Consider the following 11,733-nt stretch of genomic DNA (forward strand, 5'->3'; position numbering starts at 1 on the left):
TCAAACTCCTGGGCTCAAGCAATCCTCCTGCCTCAGCCTCCCAAATAGCTGGGACTACAGGCATGCGCCACCATGCCCAGCTAATTTTTCTATATATATTTTTAGCTGTCCAGATAATTTCTTTCTATTTTTAGTAGAGACAGGGTCTCGCTCTTGCTCAGGCTGGTCTCGAACTCCTGAGCTCAAACAGTCCACCTGCCTCTGCCTCCCAGAGTGCTAGGATTACAGGAGTGAGCCACCGTGCCTGGCCCGCCATTTTTAAAATTAAGATTCCTGTAGTAGTGAATCAGGGGGAAGATAAGCACGGCATTCAGTTTTGTTCAGCACCATACCCAAGCCCCCAGCTTGAGCAGAGAGCACGAAAGCTGCATGAGGTTCAACTAAGTGTTTTTATTGAATACTGATGTTCTCATCCATCTGTCAGAGGGTGGCCTCTACCTGTGTGAGTCCCTGGGAGGCCTAATTGGCTACAAAACCCAAAACTTTTTCCAATTTACACATTAGCTTTAAATTTCATACAACCAGCAGTCACCCTACTGCCACCAAGAATGAAGCCCCAACTGCCCCATTGGAACTTTTCCTCAGTGGAAATTAAATTATCTTCATTTATTTCAAGGTTGGTACTAATCTCAGTTATTGGCCACTTTGACCTCTGATTATGGGAAATATGGAAACAGTCAGGAAAAGCTATCCGGAAGGCAGGAGTTGAGCCAGGCCAAATAGCAAGATCTGAATCAGGGAGGAAGCAGAACAGAGTGAGAAAATTCTCCTCAGACCTAATAGGTACCCTCTGCAGCTGGAAAAGGGCTGTCGAGTGGTGTTGGAGCAGGGATCAGTTATGCTCACTGATAAGTCTGTCGAGCTCCTGAACAAAGAGCAGTGGGAAACCTGCTCTTATGTGGTCCCTTTATAGCATGCTGTAAGAATGTGTGGCCACATCCAGTGGGAAGAGACCCTACTGGATTTAATCCAGTGACGTTATATAAGCAACTGCTTGCGCCACTCAGGTAGTTCCCAGGTCCTGAAAGTGCAATGCCAGGAAGCACAGCAGACCTTGTGTAGACAACACCTGGACAGGTTTTCCATATTTGGCGGTTATTAATTGGAGAGGTCAGGGTATTGCTTCCAGCAAGCATAGGAAAACAAGTAGTAGTGATGTTTAGAATATCAAGAATAACATTCCACTCTTCCTTTGGGGTTTCAGGATGATCCTCACTGGGAATGTGGAGAGGCACTGGCATTAATGAAATTGTTTCCTGATATTTTTGACATTAGCTCACAGACTCAACAGCTATTCTGGTTGCTTACTAGAGCATAAACCTTTCCTAAACCCACCCCCAGATTATGGTTCCTGTAAGGAAAGGAAAAGGATTAGGGAGGCAGGAAGTAGGAAAAAAGATAAGGTTTTCATGTTGGCAGAGAAGTCTTGACCCATGACCTTCCGTAAGCCGTCCACATCGGGGATGCTGTCTGCTTCTGGGGAAAACATCCCTGGTCAGCTTTTCCTTAAACTCTCCAACAGGTTTACAGTTCCAGGAGTCTGGAGGTACCCCTTGAGTTGTGAGATATGGACCCAAGGTTCAAGGCCCTTAATTTATTGCAATGTGAGTAATAAGAACTTAGTATATGGTCCCTAAGGGCAGTTTTTCTCTGATGTCACCTCCAGAAGGCCCAGTCTTGGGTTCCAGATGATGAACGGTTTTATTGTACTCAGATGGTGGGTTACGGAAAGCTTTCATCGTGGGAAAATATATGTTGACATAATGCATTAAAGCCTTGCAGTATTTAGTCATATCAGAGTTTAGGAGAGTGGGAGTTACACGAAGTTCTGTTACTTGGATCATAAGCCTTCCAGTGACTATTTCATAAGGGATCTGTCTGTGTTCCCCAGTGGGAGTGGAGCTGATTGTCATCAAAGCTAATACCAAGGCAATCCAATCGATTCGGTTAATTTTGCCAATTTCAGTTTTAAAATGTCATTTTTCCTTTAGACCTTTTCAGAAGACTGAGGGTGATAGGGACAATGGTCATGCCATTGTGTTTGTAACAGTTTATTCAGCTGCTTTATAATTGGTCCAGTAAAATGGGTTCCTCTATCACTGGAGATTTTTCCAGAGATGCCCCTTAAAGGAAACACATTTTCCTATAACTTCTTAGCTACTGTCATAGCATCAGCTTTCCTACATGGGAAAGCTTCTATGCAACCAGAAAGCTTTGTTCTTTATATTACAAGAACATACTGACACCACATTGAAGGTGCCAGTTGAATGAAGTCCATCTGTAAATGTTCAAATGGTCCATTAGGTGGAAATACACCACGTGGAGTTTTTATCATCTTCCCAGGATTAGGGTTTTGACAAACCAAATATTGGTTATAACCCATTTTAGCAATTTTAGAACAGTCACCCACCGATATTCTTTATAATTTGGATTATTTTGTTTGTTCCATGATAAATTATGGAGCACACAGCTTTTAACAGTAGAAGCTTTAAGGACTCAGAAAGTACCAGGTGGCCATCTGGGCCCTCTGTGTGTCCATATTTAACATTAAATTTATATCCTTCCAGATACCAATTTTGTTTTTCTAAATCAGGTGCATTTCACCATTTGTTAGGTAGGTCATCATAAGGGAGTTGATGTGGATCAGTCTTACAGAGTTCATTGAAATTGCATATTCTAACCATTTCAGGACTAACTGGTTTAGCTGGAAAATCTGCCAGGGCATTCCCTTGATACTCAGATTCAGTTTTACAGGTATGGGCTTCAGTCTTAATATTAGCAGTTTGGGATGGCAACAGGATAGTAGAAAGGAGTTCAAGCACTTTGAGTCTGTTTTGTTTTGTTTGTTTTTAAGCCTACAACACCCAGTATTCCCATGTGGTCTTCCATCCAAGTACTAATCAGGCCTGACCCTGCTTAGCTTATGAAATCACACAAGATCATAGAGTCTGTTTTTGATGGGAGGTCCACCAGAAGTGAGAAACCTTTGTTTCTGTAGCATGCCAAAATCATGAACTACTCCAAAACCATGTCTGCTATGTATATAAATGTCTACTGATTTGCTTTAACTATATGGCAAGCTCAGGTGAGGGCAAAAGCTCTGCAGTTTGAGCTGACTTAAATTGTGGGAGAGTCCTCCTTTCTATTAACTTACTATGGGTTGTAATGGCATATCCTGCCAAAGAATAATTTCAAATGATGTTAGTCTACTTGCTGAAAAATGCTGAGTTTGACTGGAATTTAATAGATTTTCCGCACCATGTGGAACTTGTAAAAAAAAGTTCATTCCCTAAAACCAGCTCAGATGAACCCTCTACCAGTCTGGCTGCTGCCATTGCCTTTAAACAATTAGGATATGCCTTGCCTAGTGGGTCTACCTGCCTGCTATTATATGTGATGGGCCTATGTTTTCCTCCATGTTCTTGGGTAAGAACCCATAATGCCTGATTGTTATGTTTATGAACAAACAAGATAGAAACATTCAGTATAATTTGGAAGTCCTAGAGTGACCATATCTGTAATTTTCAATCCCAGTGTATGTTTCTCAATTAGACTGCTAAGTTTGAAACAAAGTCCATTTATAAATAGAGCAGTTAATGCCATTTCAGTCCATGCAGGTTTCACAAGTAGTGTTTCGAAATGAGCTTTATAATCTGAAAGTGATTCATCCTTCTTTTGCCTGCATGATTTTGTGGAACAACCAATTTTTTTGTGGAAAAACCTTATGGATTGAATTAAAAGGTTTCCAGCAATTCTTCTAGCTCCTTTGGCCCTTCTCTTGAGATTTTGGAAGGGTCTTTAACATCCTCCTCAGGTTTTTTCCATTCTGCTGCTGCTTCCATTTTCGAGCTTTACCAGGTCCCAGTATCACATGAATAAACTGGCAAAGATTAGGGAGTCCTGGATCATAAGCTCCTATGAGGACTCTAAATTTCTAAGTAAGTTTTTGAGGATTTTCTCTTGGATTACTAAATCTTTTATGATGGCTTTAAGCTCAGCTTTAGACCGTGGAGTAAAAGGGGTTAGGCAGGCATGAGGCTGATCAGAGGGTCTCACTCTGTAAGGCATTTATCCAGCTTTCCCTTTTTCCATTACCCTCAAGGTGAAAAGGTAACTGTGCAATAGGGTTAGTGGACCCAGAGCGTTGACGTGAAGACAGACAGAGCAAAGGAGCAGTGGGGTTAATTCAGTCCAGGTAGTCCTCTTTCCTCGTGTCCTTTGTTAGCTGCTTAAGCCTTTCATTTGCTTTTTGTAAGGAATTTTTTAGGGAGGCAATTTTTGATTCCTTTAAACTTTTAGATGCCTCTGCAATGCATCTCATTATTTTTGTGGGATTTGATCCATTTCCTATGCCCTACAAATAAATAGTTCTGTCTCAATTAAAACTTCCCCATTGTGGCCATCTTAATTCTGAGTTGTTTCTAGTAAGGTTAACCCCTTTTTCTAAAAATACACAAGTTCTGGGTCCATAATTCTTATGCATAAAATTAACTGGAGTCCCAAAGAATAGAATCTCAGACTCCTTGGATTGAGACAAACGTATTATCAAAAAGGCACCTACCCAATGCCTCTCACTGGATCCAATCCAGTTAATTATTGAGTCCAATCCAATCCTGGACCCAATACAGTAAAATTGCCCAAATAAGCTTTTTTGCCAAAAAGCTCAAAACACACATTCATGGACCCTGAAATTTGAGAGAACTCACCATGGCCTCCAGTGACTGTGAGGGGCCAGTGGGCATCCTGAGTGCTGGTGAGCATCTCTGCTTGGTCACTCAGTGCTCCTGGGGTTCGCTGGAAGTTTTACTTTGGATCCCACTTCTGACACAAGTCTTTTAAAAGAAAAATCCTGAACAAGTGAACTTTAGCACAGTTTGAGTAGAAAATAGTTCACAAACTGGGTAGCACTCAGAAACAAAAGTGGTTTAGAATGTTCCATCCCACAATGTCTGTAGGCTATAGTTATAGCCAGAGAAACAGATATGACATACAGAGATAACCCGCTTGACTGTAGTCTGGCATTTTCCTTATTTGAACGTGTTTTGGCAGCCTTCAGCCTATGATTGGCTGAAGGTTTGACTGCTGTGATTGGCTGAGAGTTGGCTACTTGTTACAAGAATGTACTCTTAGATTAGTGTTAGAGTGGGGACTCAGGCTGAGAAAGAATTTTTGACACAAAGATTAGAATAGTTTTAAAGAAAGAAAGTTTATTTTACTTTCCAAAGAGAGGGCAGGGTGTGGCACAAGAGAAGGAAAGCGGAAGTGTCGGCCTGAGGGTAAGGGACTTGGGGTTAAAACTTGGGGTAAAGGGGGAAAAAGTGATTGCTGTCAGTGGATAGCAGAAGGCAGCTGTGAAGCGACTGTGTCTGTTTTTCCTTTTTTTCCTCTCTCTTTTCTCTGTGAGGCTGGCTTTTCATGGTCCTTGGAATGTGGTGTGGCAAGACCTGGGGGGTGGGGGAGCTTGCACCCCTGCTGTCTGTTCAGGGGTCTTAAGGGCTGTTAAAACACACGCCTAGAGGTCACAGGTGGTTAATATAAAGACAAGTTAAGCCAAAGGTGGTTAATTAAACAAAGGGGCAGTTGTGCTCTGATCTTGCCCTTCAAAGGGGCAATTATGTGCTGTGAGTTTTCTTGTTTTTCCTTCTCTGTTAGATAGTTTATTAGCAATGCCATACTTTCATTCCTCCCGTCTTTGGTTAGAATTGATATTACCAATGTACTCAGAAACTGGGGTGTTTGGATGATGGTCTGTTCTTTTGTAACTGTTTCTTGTTGACTTAGGGTCACAGCCTTGTCTTTATCTGAGAATCCAGTTCAGAGTCATTAAGGGGAAGTGGCTGAAATCAGATAGTTTTAAAAGCCAGCGTAGAGGCAGGATAGGGATTTCATTGGAGGCAAACAGCTAGGAAAAGGAAGCATCGCTGTCCATTTGGCCTCTGTATCTGTTTTGTTATTTCCTAGGGCCTCTAGGGACTGACAGGATTGGCATGCCTTGCAGTGGATAACAGATATTTGGGTAGTTGAGCTGTATGATGAGGTTGGCACGTTTGACAGAAGTACCTTGAGCAGTGAGAAGTCCCCACCCTCTCCAAATAGCTGTGTGAGAGTGTAGGATATGGTAGGCACACTCAGAGTCAGTGAAAATGTTGTCTTTGCTCTTTACCTAGTTGTAAGGCCGTAATAAGGGCGATTAGCTCTCTGCCTTTTGAGTTGGAGGTGCCAGGTGGCAAAGGAGCACTCTCAATTATACGAGTAGTTGGGACAATAGCATATCCTGCTTTGTGGTGGCAGCTCAGATGTAGCTACTTTTATTGATGTACTAATTACGATCTTAAAACACCTAAACTTTAATAACAATTTTAAAATTAGTTTTATTTACCAAAGTTTACCAAAGTCACGTGAACTAAAAGGCATTTGAGTTTTCTTATGTTCTTGATAAAACATTTTATTTAAGTGCTTACTTTTTTCTTTAAGCCAATTAATTAAAGCTCTTTTACATATTTTGGAGTAAAATATCACATAGACATGACATATGTAGACACACAAACATATAGACATACAGACAGAAGTAGATATTTTTAGGTGAAACAAGGTGGAAAATTTATATTTTGAAAGCACAAACTTAGGACTTTAGGCTTAAATATTGCACCATCATTTGCTCATACCAAGAGAAAAAGGTTGTATGTAAAGTCCGAGTTAAGCCTTTCCCAAGAGTTTGAGAAAGGAAGCCTGTGGTGTTAAAGGAGTTGGGTGCCTGACTTAACCAAAAGACCTTTTCCCAGTAATGGGTAGGGCAATCGGGTAGTACTAGAAAAGAATGAGCAAAGATGATCTCCCAGTGAGCAGAAAGGCTGTGGAGTATACACGGGGTTTTGTATTTTACCTTTAACTCCAACGATGGAGATAGGAGAGGGAAGCAGAGGTCCCGAAAATTCAGGAAGGGCCAGATAAGTGGCTCGGGTGTTAATTAGAAAGTCGACCTGCTTGCCTGTGACAGAGAGTTACCTAAGGTTCGGCCATCTCAGTGTGAAGTGAGTCAGTTTTGAAGCCAGGGTCCATCCGTCAGACTGAAACAGTCCCAGAAGATCCATGGGTTTGGAGGATGTTGGCTCAGGGGGGCCCACCAGTTCCAGAAGTTGAGTGTGGTCCCCTGTCTCAAGGAGGAAGCAGTCTCACTTCCAGTGCCCCTTCCTTTTGTAGAGGGCGCGATCCTGGCAGAGGCCTCCTGGGGCATATCTCACTCCAGTGACCCACCTGGTTGCAGTGGAAGTAGGGCTTAGTTCCCGGAGAAGAGTATGGTCCTTGTGTCTTCTTGCCTGAGCCTCCAGGCTAACTCTGTCTCTGAAAAGCTTGTTATATAGCAGTAGCCACCATTTGGAAAACTTCCTTCTGCTCTCGGGACCTGGTGCCAGTCCTGCCTCCTCTTTTCCTCTATCCTTTCCTCATCTCAGTTATTAAAGACCTTGAAGGCGGCTGAGTGAGAGTGGTGGGGAAGAAGAGGAAGAAGAAGAAGAAGGGGAAGAAGCAGGGGAAAGTGCAGCTGATGTTATGATTAAGAGGCCAAATCTCCTGGGCATCTAACTTATATTGTGGCCAGGCTGTATTGTAATAGAAGACTAAATGTTTGGGATGGAGGTCAGTAAGTCCCAAAGTTTTTAAATTCTTAAGGAGACATCCCAATGGGGAGTCTTTAGGTGGGGCCAACTGAGCGTTGCCCATGGTGATAACCAGGAGAAAGAAAAAGGGAAGGACTTTAGGAACAGTCATACATCAAAACACTGAGAATCTGAGGGGGTGCCCTCCCAAACGACCTTTGGGGTGCTGATTAGACATCGAGCATCCCTGAGTTCTGAGTCAGACCAAAACGAAACTTAGAGTGTTGGCCAGAAAGTGGGCATCCTTGCGTTCTGATCCATACCAATTGAAACCTAGGGTGGAGCATCCCCCAAAGCCAGGCATCCCTGGTTCTAGGCAAAGCTGGGAGGAGGTGGTTAGGAGGCGTCCCTCCAAGGCACCTCTCTGAGAGAGGCAGCCCTGGTGCCAGGTTTTCCATAACCATGAAGCTGCTAACTCTTTCTTGAGTATATGACCATTTCCAAAGCCCTAGGGAGTTACTGAATTCCAAATGGTATTGAGGGCGCTGAGAAGGATGTCCTGAGAGATGTGTGGCAGAGGAGGGAGCAGTCTTGAGACAGAGGCAGAAAAGTGAGTTCCCTGTACGTATGGAGGTAGAGAAATGACTCCCTGTATGGGCCACCAAATGTTAGGGTGAGGACTTGTAGGGCAGAATGAGAAAGAATTCTCAACACAAAGATTAGAACACTTTCAAAGAAAGTTTATTTTACTTTCCAAAGGGAGGGAAGGGTGCAGCATAAGAGAAAGAAAGAAGTCCCCGAGGATAAGGAGCTCAGGGTTTTTGTGATGGGTGAAGGGGGGAAAAAAGTGATTGCTGTCAGCTGATAGCAAAAGGCAGCTGTAAAGCAGCTGTGTCTGTTTCCCGCCCCCGCTTTTTCCCCTCTTCTCTGTGAGGCTGACTTTATCAAGCTCCTTGGAATTAGTCTGGTGAGAACAGCGGTTGGGGTAAGCTTGTACCCCTGCTGTCTGTTCAGGGCTCTTCAAGGCTCTTAAAACAAATGCCACAGGTGGTTAATCTTATAGACACCAAGTTAAGCCCCAGGTGGCTAATTAAAAGGGGGAAGTTGTGCTGTGATCTTTCCCTTCAAAGGGGCAATTATGTGCTGTGAGTTTTCTCTTTTTTATTTCTCTGTTAGTTTATTAGCAATGCTGTCCTTTCAGTTAGGTTGCAGATTGTTAGGTTATAGTCCATTATGTACAGAGGCAGCTTTAGGCCAAACTTAATTCAATTTAACAAAGGTTACCTTTGGAACCAACATTAGTTGTTGAAAGGGAGGGACCCTGTTTTCCTAATTAAAATCTGTCTTTGTCTAATGACTATCATTATGTAGTACATTTTTTTAAAGTCCCTGATGGGGGGAACTTGAAGAGTAAGAGTTTCACTGTATCTACTTGAGCTGCTTTCATCAAGAACACTTAGAATCCCAGGTCCCAGTGGCATACGGAGGGCACTGAAGGCCTCGAGTGCCACCCTCCTGTGATATTTGTACAGAATATAAGCATCCTAGCAGCCTGTGGGTCAACAGCTGTGCTCCCCTTGTGGGGCTGCTGGCCTGTCCTTCAGGTAAAGTGCCAGACAGTGCTCATTTGCTCTGGTTTCTACCATGACTAGCCTGGGCACGGTGGGTGATCAGGCCTTCTTACCAACCTCAGCTAATTGCCTGGCCTTGTGGTGCTCGTACCCATCTGCTCCCGAATGTGACTTCGTGATTCAGGAGCCCAGATCACCTGCTCTTGGGAACCAGCCCAGTTACCTGGAGCTACTCATCTCAAAGTGATCTAGCGTGGGTGGCACTGTATTCCCCCAACTGCCCCAGGCCAACAGCTGCTGAGCTAACTGAGCTTGTGAACAGAGGGTTAATGTCTGGGCAGCTCTCATGTTCTTACAAAGACGGCTGGAGGGCAGGCTCTGGATCTGAGGGAGTGGACCGTACAGTGTCCACTCTTCACATGGACGTCTCCACTATACTTATGTGTTCTTGCCTGGATCCTTCCCCTGGTACTGGGGGTTTTTGTTCTTAGGTAACTTAAATGAAACTGTGGCTTCTAGTTTCCCATCCTCTGACCTATTGCCATCCCTTTGAGGAAAGGCCACCCTGGCCCGGAGCTTGGACATTCCGATGGGCAGGAAAGAGGGCTCTTGAGGCTGCTGAAACCACCACCTTGGACTGGCTGCCCCTCCCAGGAAGCCACCTGTGGTTACCCTTGGTGCCCAGAACTGCAGGTTTTAAGCTTGTGCTGATGCTGTGGTGTTGGCCTGGCAGGGGAAGTCAGTCCCTCACAGCCTCACGGTGTTTCATGGAGACGAGCTGATGAAAATCTGACACCACTTGCCTGTCTGCCCAAATGAAACACCAGATTCTCCAAAAACCATTTCCAAAACATTTTGTTGTTCTGCTAGTTTAGGAGGAATTGCCAGCCTTCTGCATGGGCTGCTGAAACTCCCCTGAGGTGGCCGTCCTGCAGCTGCCCCAGACCTGTCCTGAGGTGATCGGAGCAGACTGCCCCTCACGTTCGTCTGCTCACACATACTCAGGCGTTGGGGTTTGGAACACTAAGTCCTTTCTAGTAGCTGTGAAAAGGGGGACTTCCAACTTTTTCTGTCTGCTGCCCCTGGAAAGGGGGCCCATTAAGGGACAGGGGAGGATTCCAATCAAAGGTCTGAAGTGGAGGGGCCTTGCTGTCTCAGCCCGTGACCCAACCCATAGGGCTGCCAAGGACAAACTGCATAAAACGGAGTGTCAATGGCTGTTTGAGGCACCCAATAAATGCCAAAACTCTGATACTGTTTCATTTGAATTCTTATTTTGAGCAGTGTGAGCTGAGTGCTTGCTGTCACAAGCTGGGGCAGCTGTGGAGGGTGGTCCCACAACAGTTCCTAGTGACACGGTAACTTGTCAATCAGCAAGTCCCAGTCCCCCAGCCTTTCAGCCCGTGTGGGTCGAGAATCGGGTCGGCAGGAACATCAGCTTTGGCCTGACTCAGTACCTTCTGGGGATAGCTAAAGCCTTCTGCCACCCTCCTTGAGAGGAGTTCTAGCTGACAGGGGGCCAGAGCTCGGGGTGAAACGGGAGCAGGGCAGCCTCTGACTGCCTCCACGCCAGGCAGGAGGGAGGCCGCAGAGCCAGCAGTCAGCCGCGCCACAGCACCCTCAGCACCTCCAGGCAAGGTGCCTGCACTCAGGCTGGCTGGCAGGGGATGTCACGGGAATTAAAAGGCAGATAGGGCAGTGGTCAGTATTGCTACAGCACTCTGGGGGGTAGAGACTATAGGGCACTTAGCCTGGGGGCAGGGGACTGTGGAAGGGAAGGCTTCCCCTAAGTTATGAGGCCAATTCACAGGCCCCCTCGAGCTCTGCCACAGACCAGACCCTACAGACTGTGCTCTCAGTGCTTGCAGCGGCCACTCTGTTGCAGTCTAAGGCTGGGTCTGATAAGGGGTGTGTTCTGGGACCCTCCCAGCCTGCCTTGATAGTGTGGGGTGGAGGGGCTGTCTTCAGGGGTCAAAGGGGAAGATAGCAAACAGAAAGCCGAGGTTTAGTTGGACAGACTTGACTTCAAACCCCACTTTGACACCTCTCCAGCTTATTTCCTTACCTGTTAAGATGAGGATGAAACCATGCACCTTACAGGCTTTCACATGAAATGATCAGTGTAAAAATACCAAGCTCTTCTCCTTTTCAAGAGCAGTGAGGACTGGGTACAGTGGTTCACGCCTGTAATCCCAGCATTTTGGGAGGCTGAGGCGGTTACTTGAAGCCAGGAATTGGAGACCAGCCTGGATAACATAGTGAGACCCCATCTCCATAAAAAAATTTTTTACATTAGCTGGGCATGGCAGCATGCACCTATAGTCCTAACTACCCAGGAGGCTGAGGTGGGAGGATCCTGTGGGCCAGAGCAAGATGGTGTCTTTAAGGAAAAAAAAAAAGAGCAGTGAGGTGAAAGATTATAGGTGCTTCTAGGAGAGACCTTGGGAGTGAGAGGGTTTTTGTTTTACTAATAGTTGGGGATAAAGTATCAGGACTTAAGAAAATGCCCAGTGCCCACTTCATACCCTGCCTGTGATACTGCTATGTCACAAGTATCACTACCTCAC

The sequence above is a fragment of the Eulemur rufifrons genome, chromosome 7 (assembly GCF_041146395.1).
Source record: "Eulemur rufifrons isolate Redbay chromosome 7, OSU_ERuf_1, whole genome shotgun sequence".
Taxonomy (NCBI): Eukaryota; Metazoa; Chordata; class Mammalia; order Primates; family Lemuridae; genus Eulemur; species Eulemur rufifrons.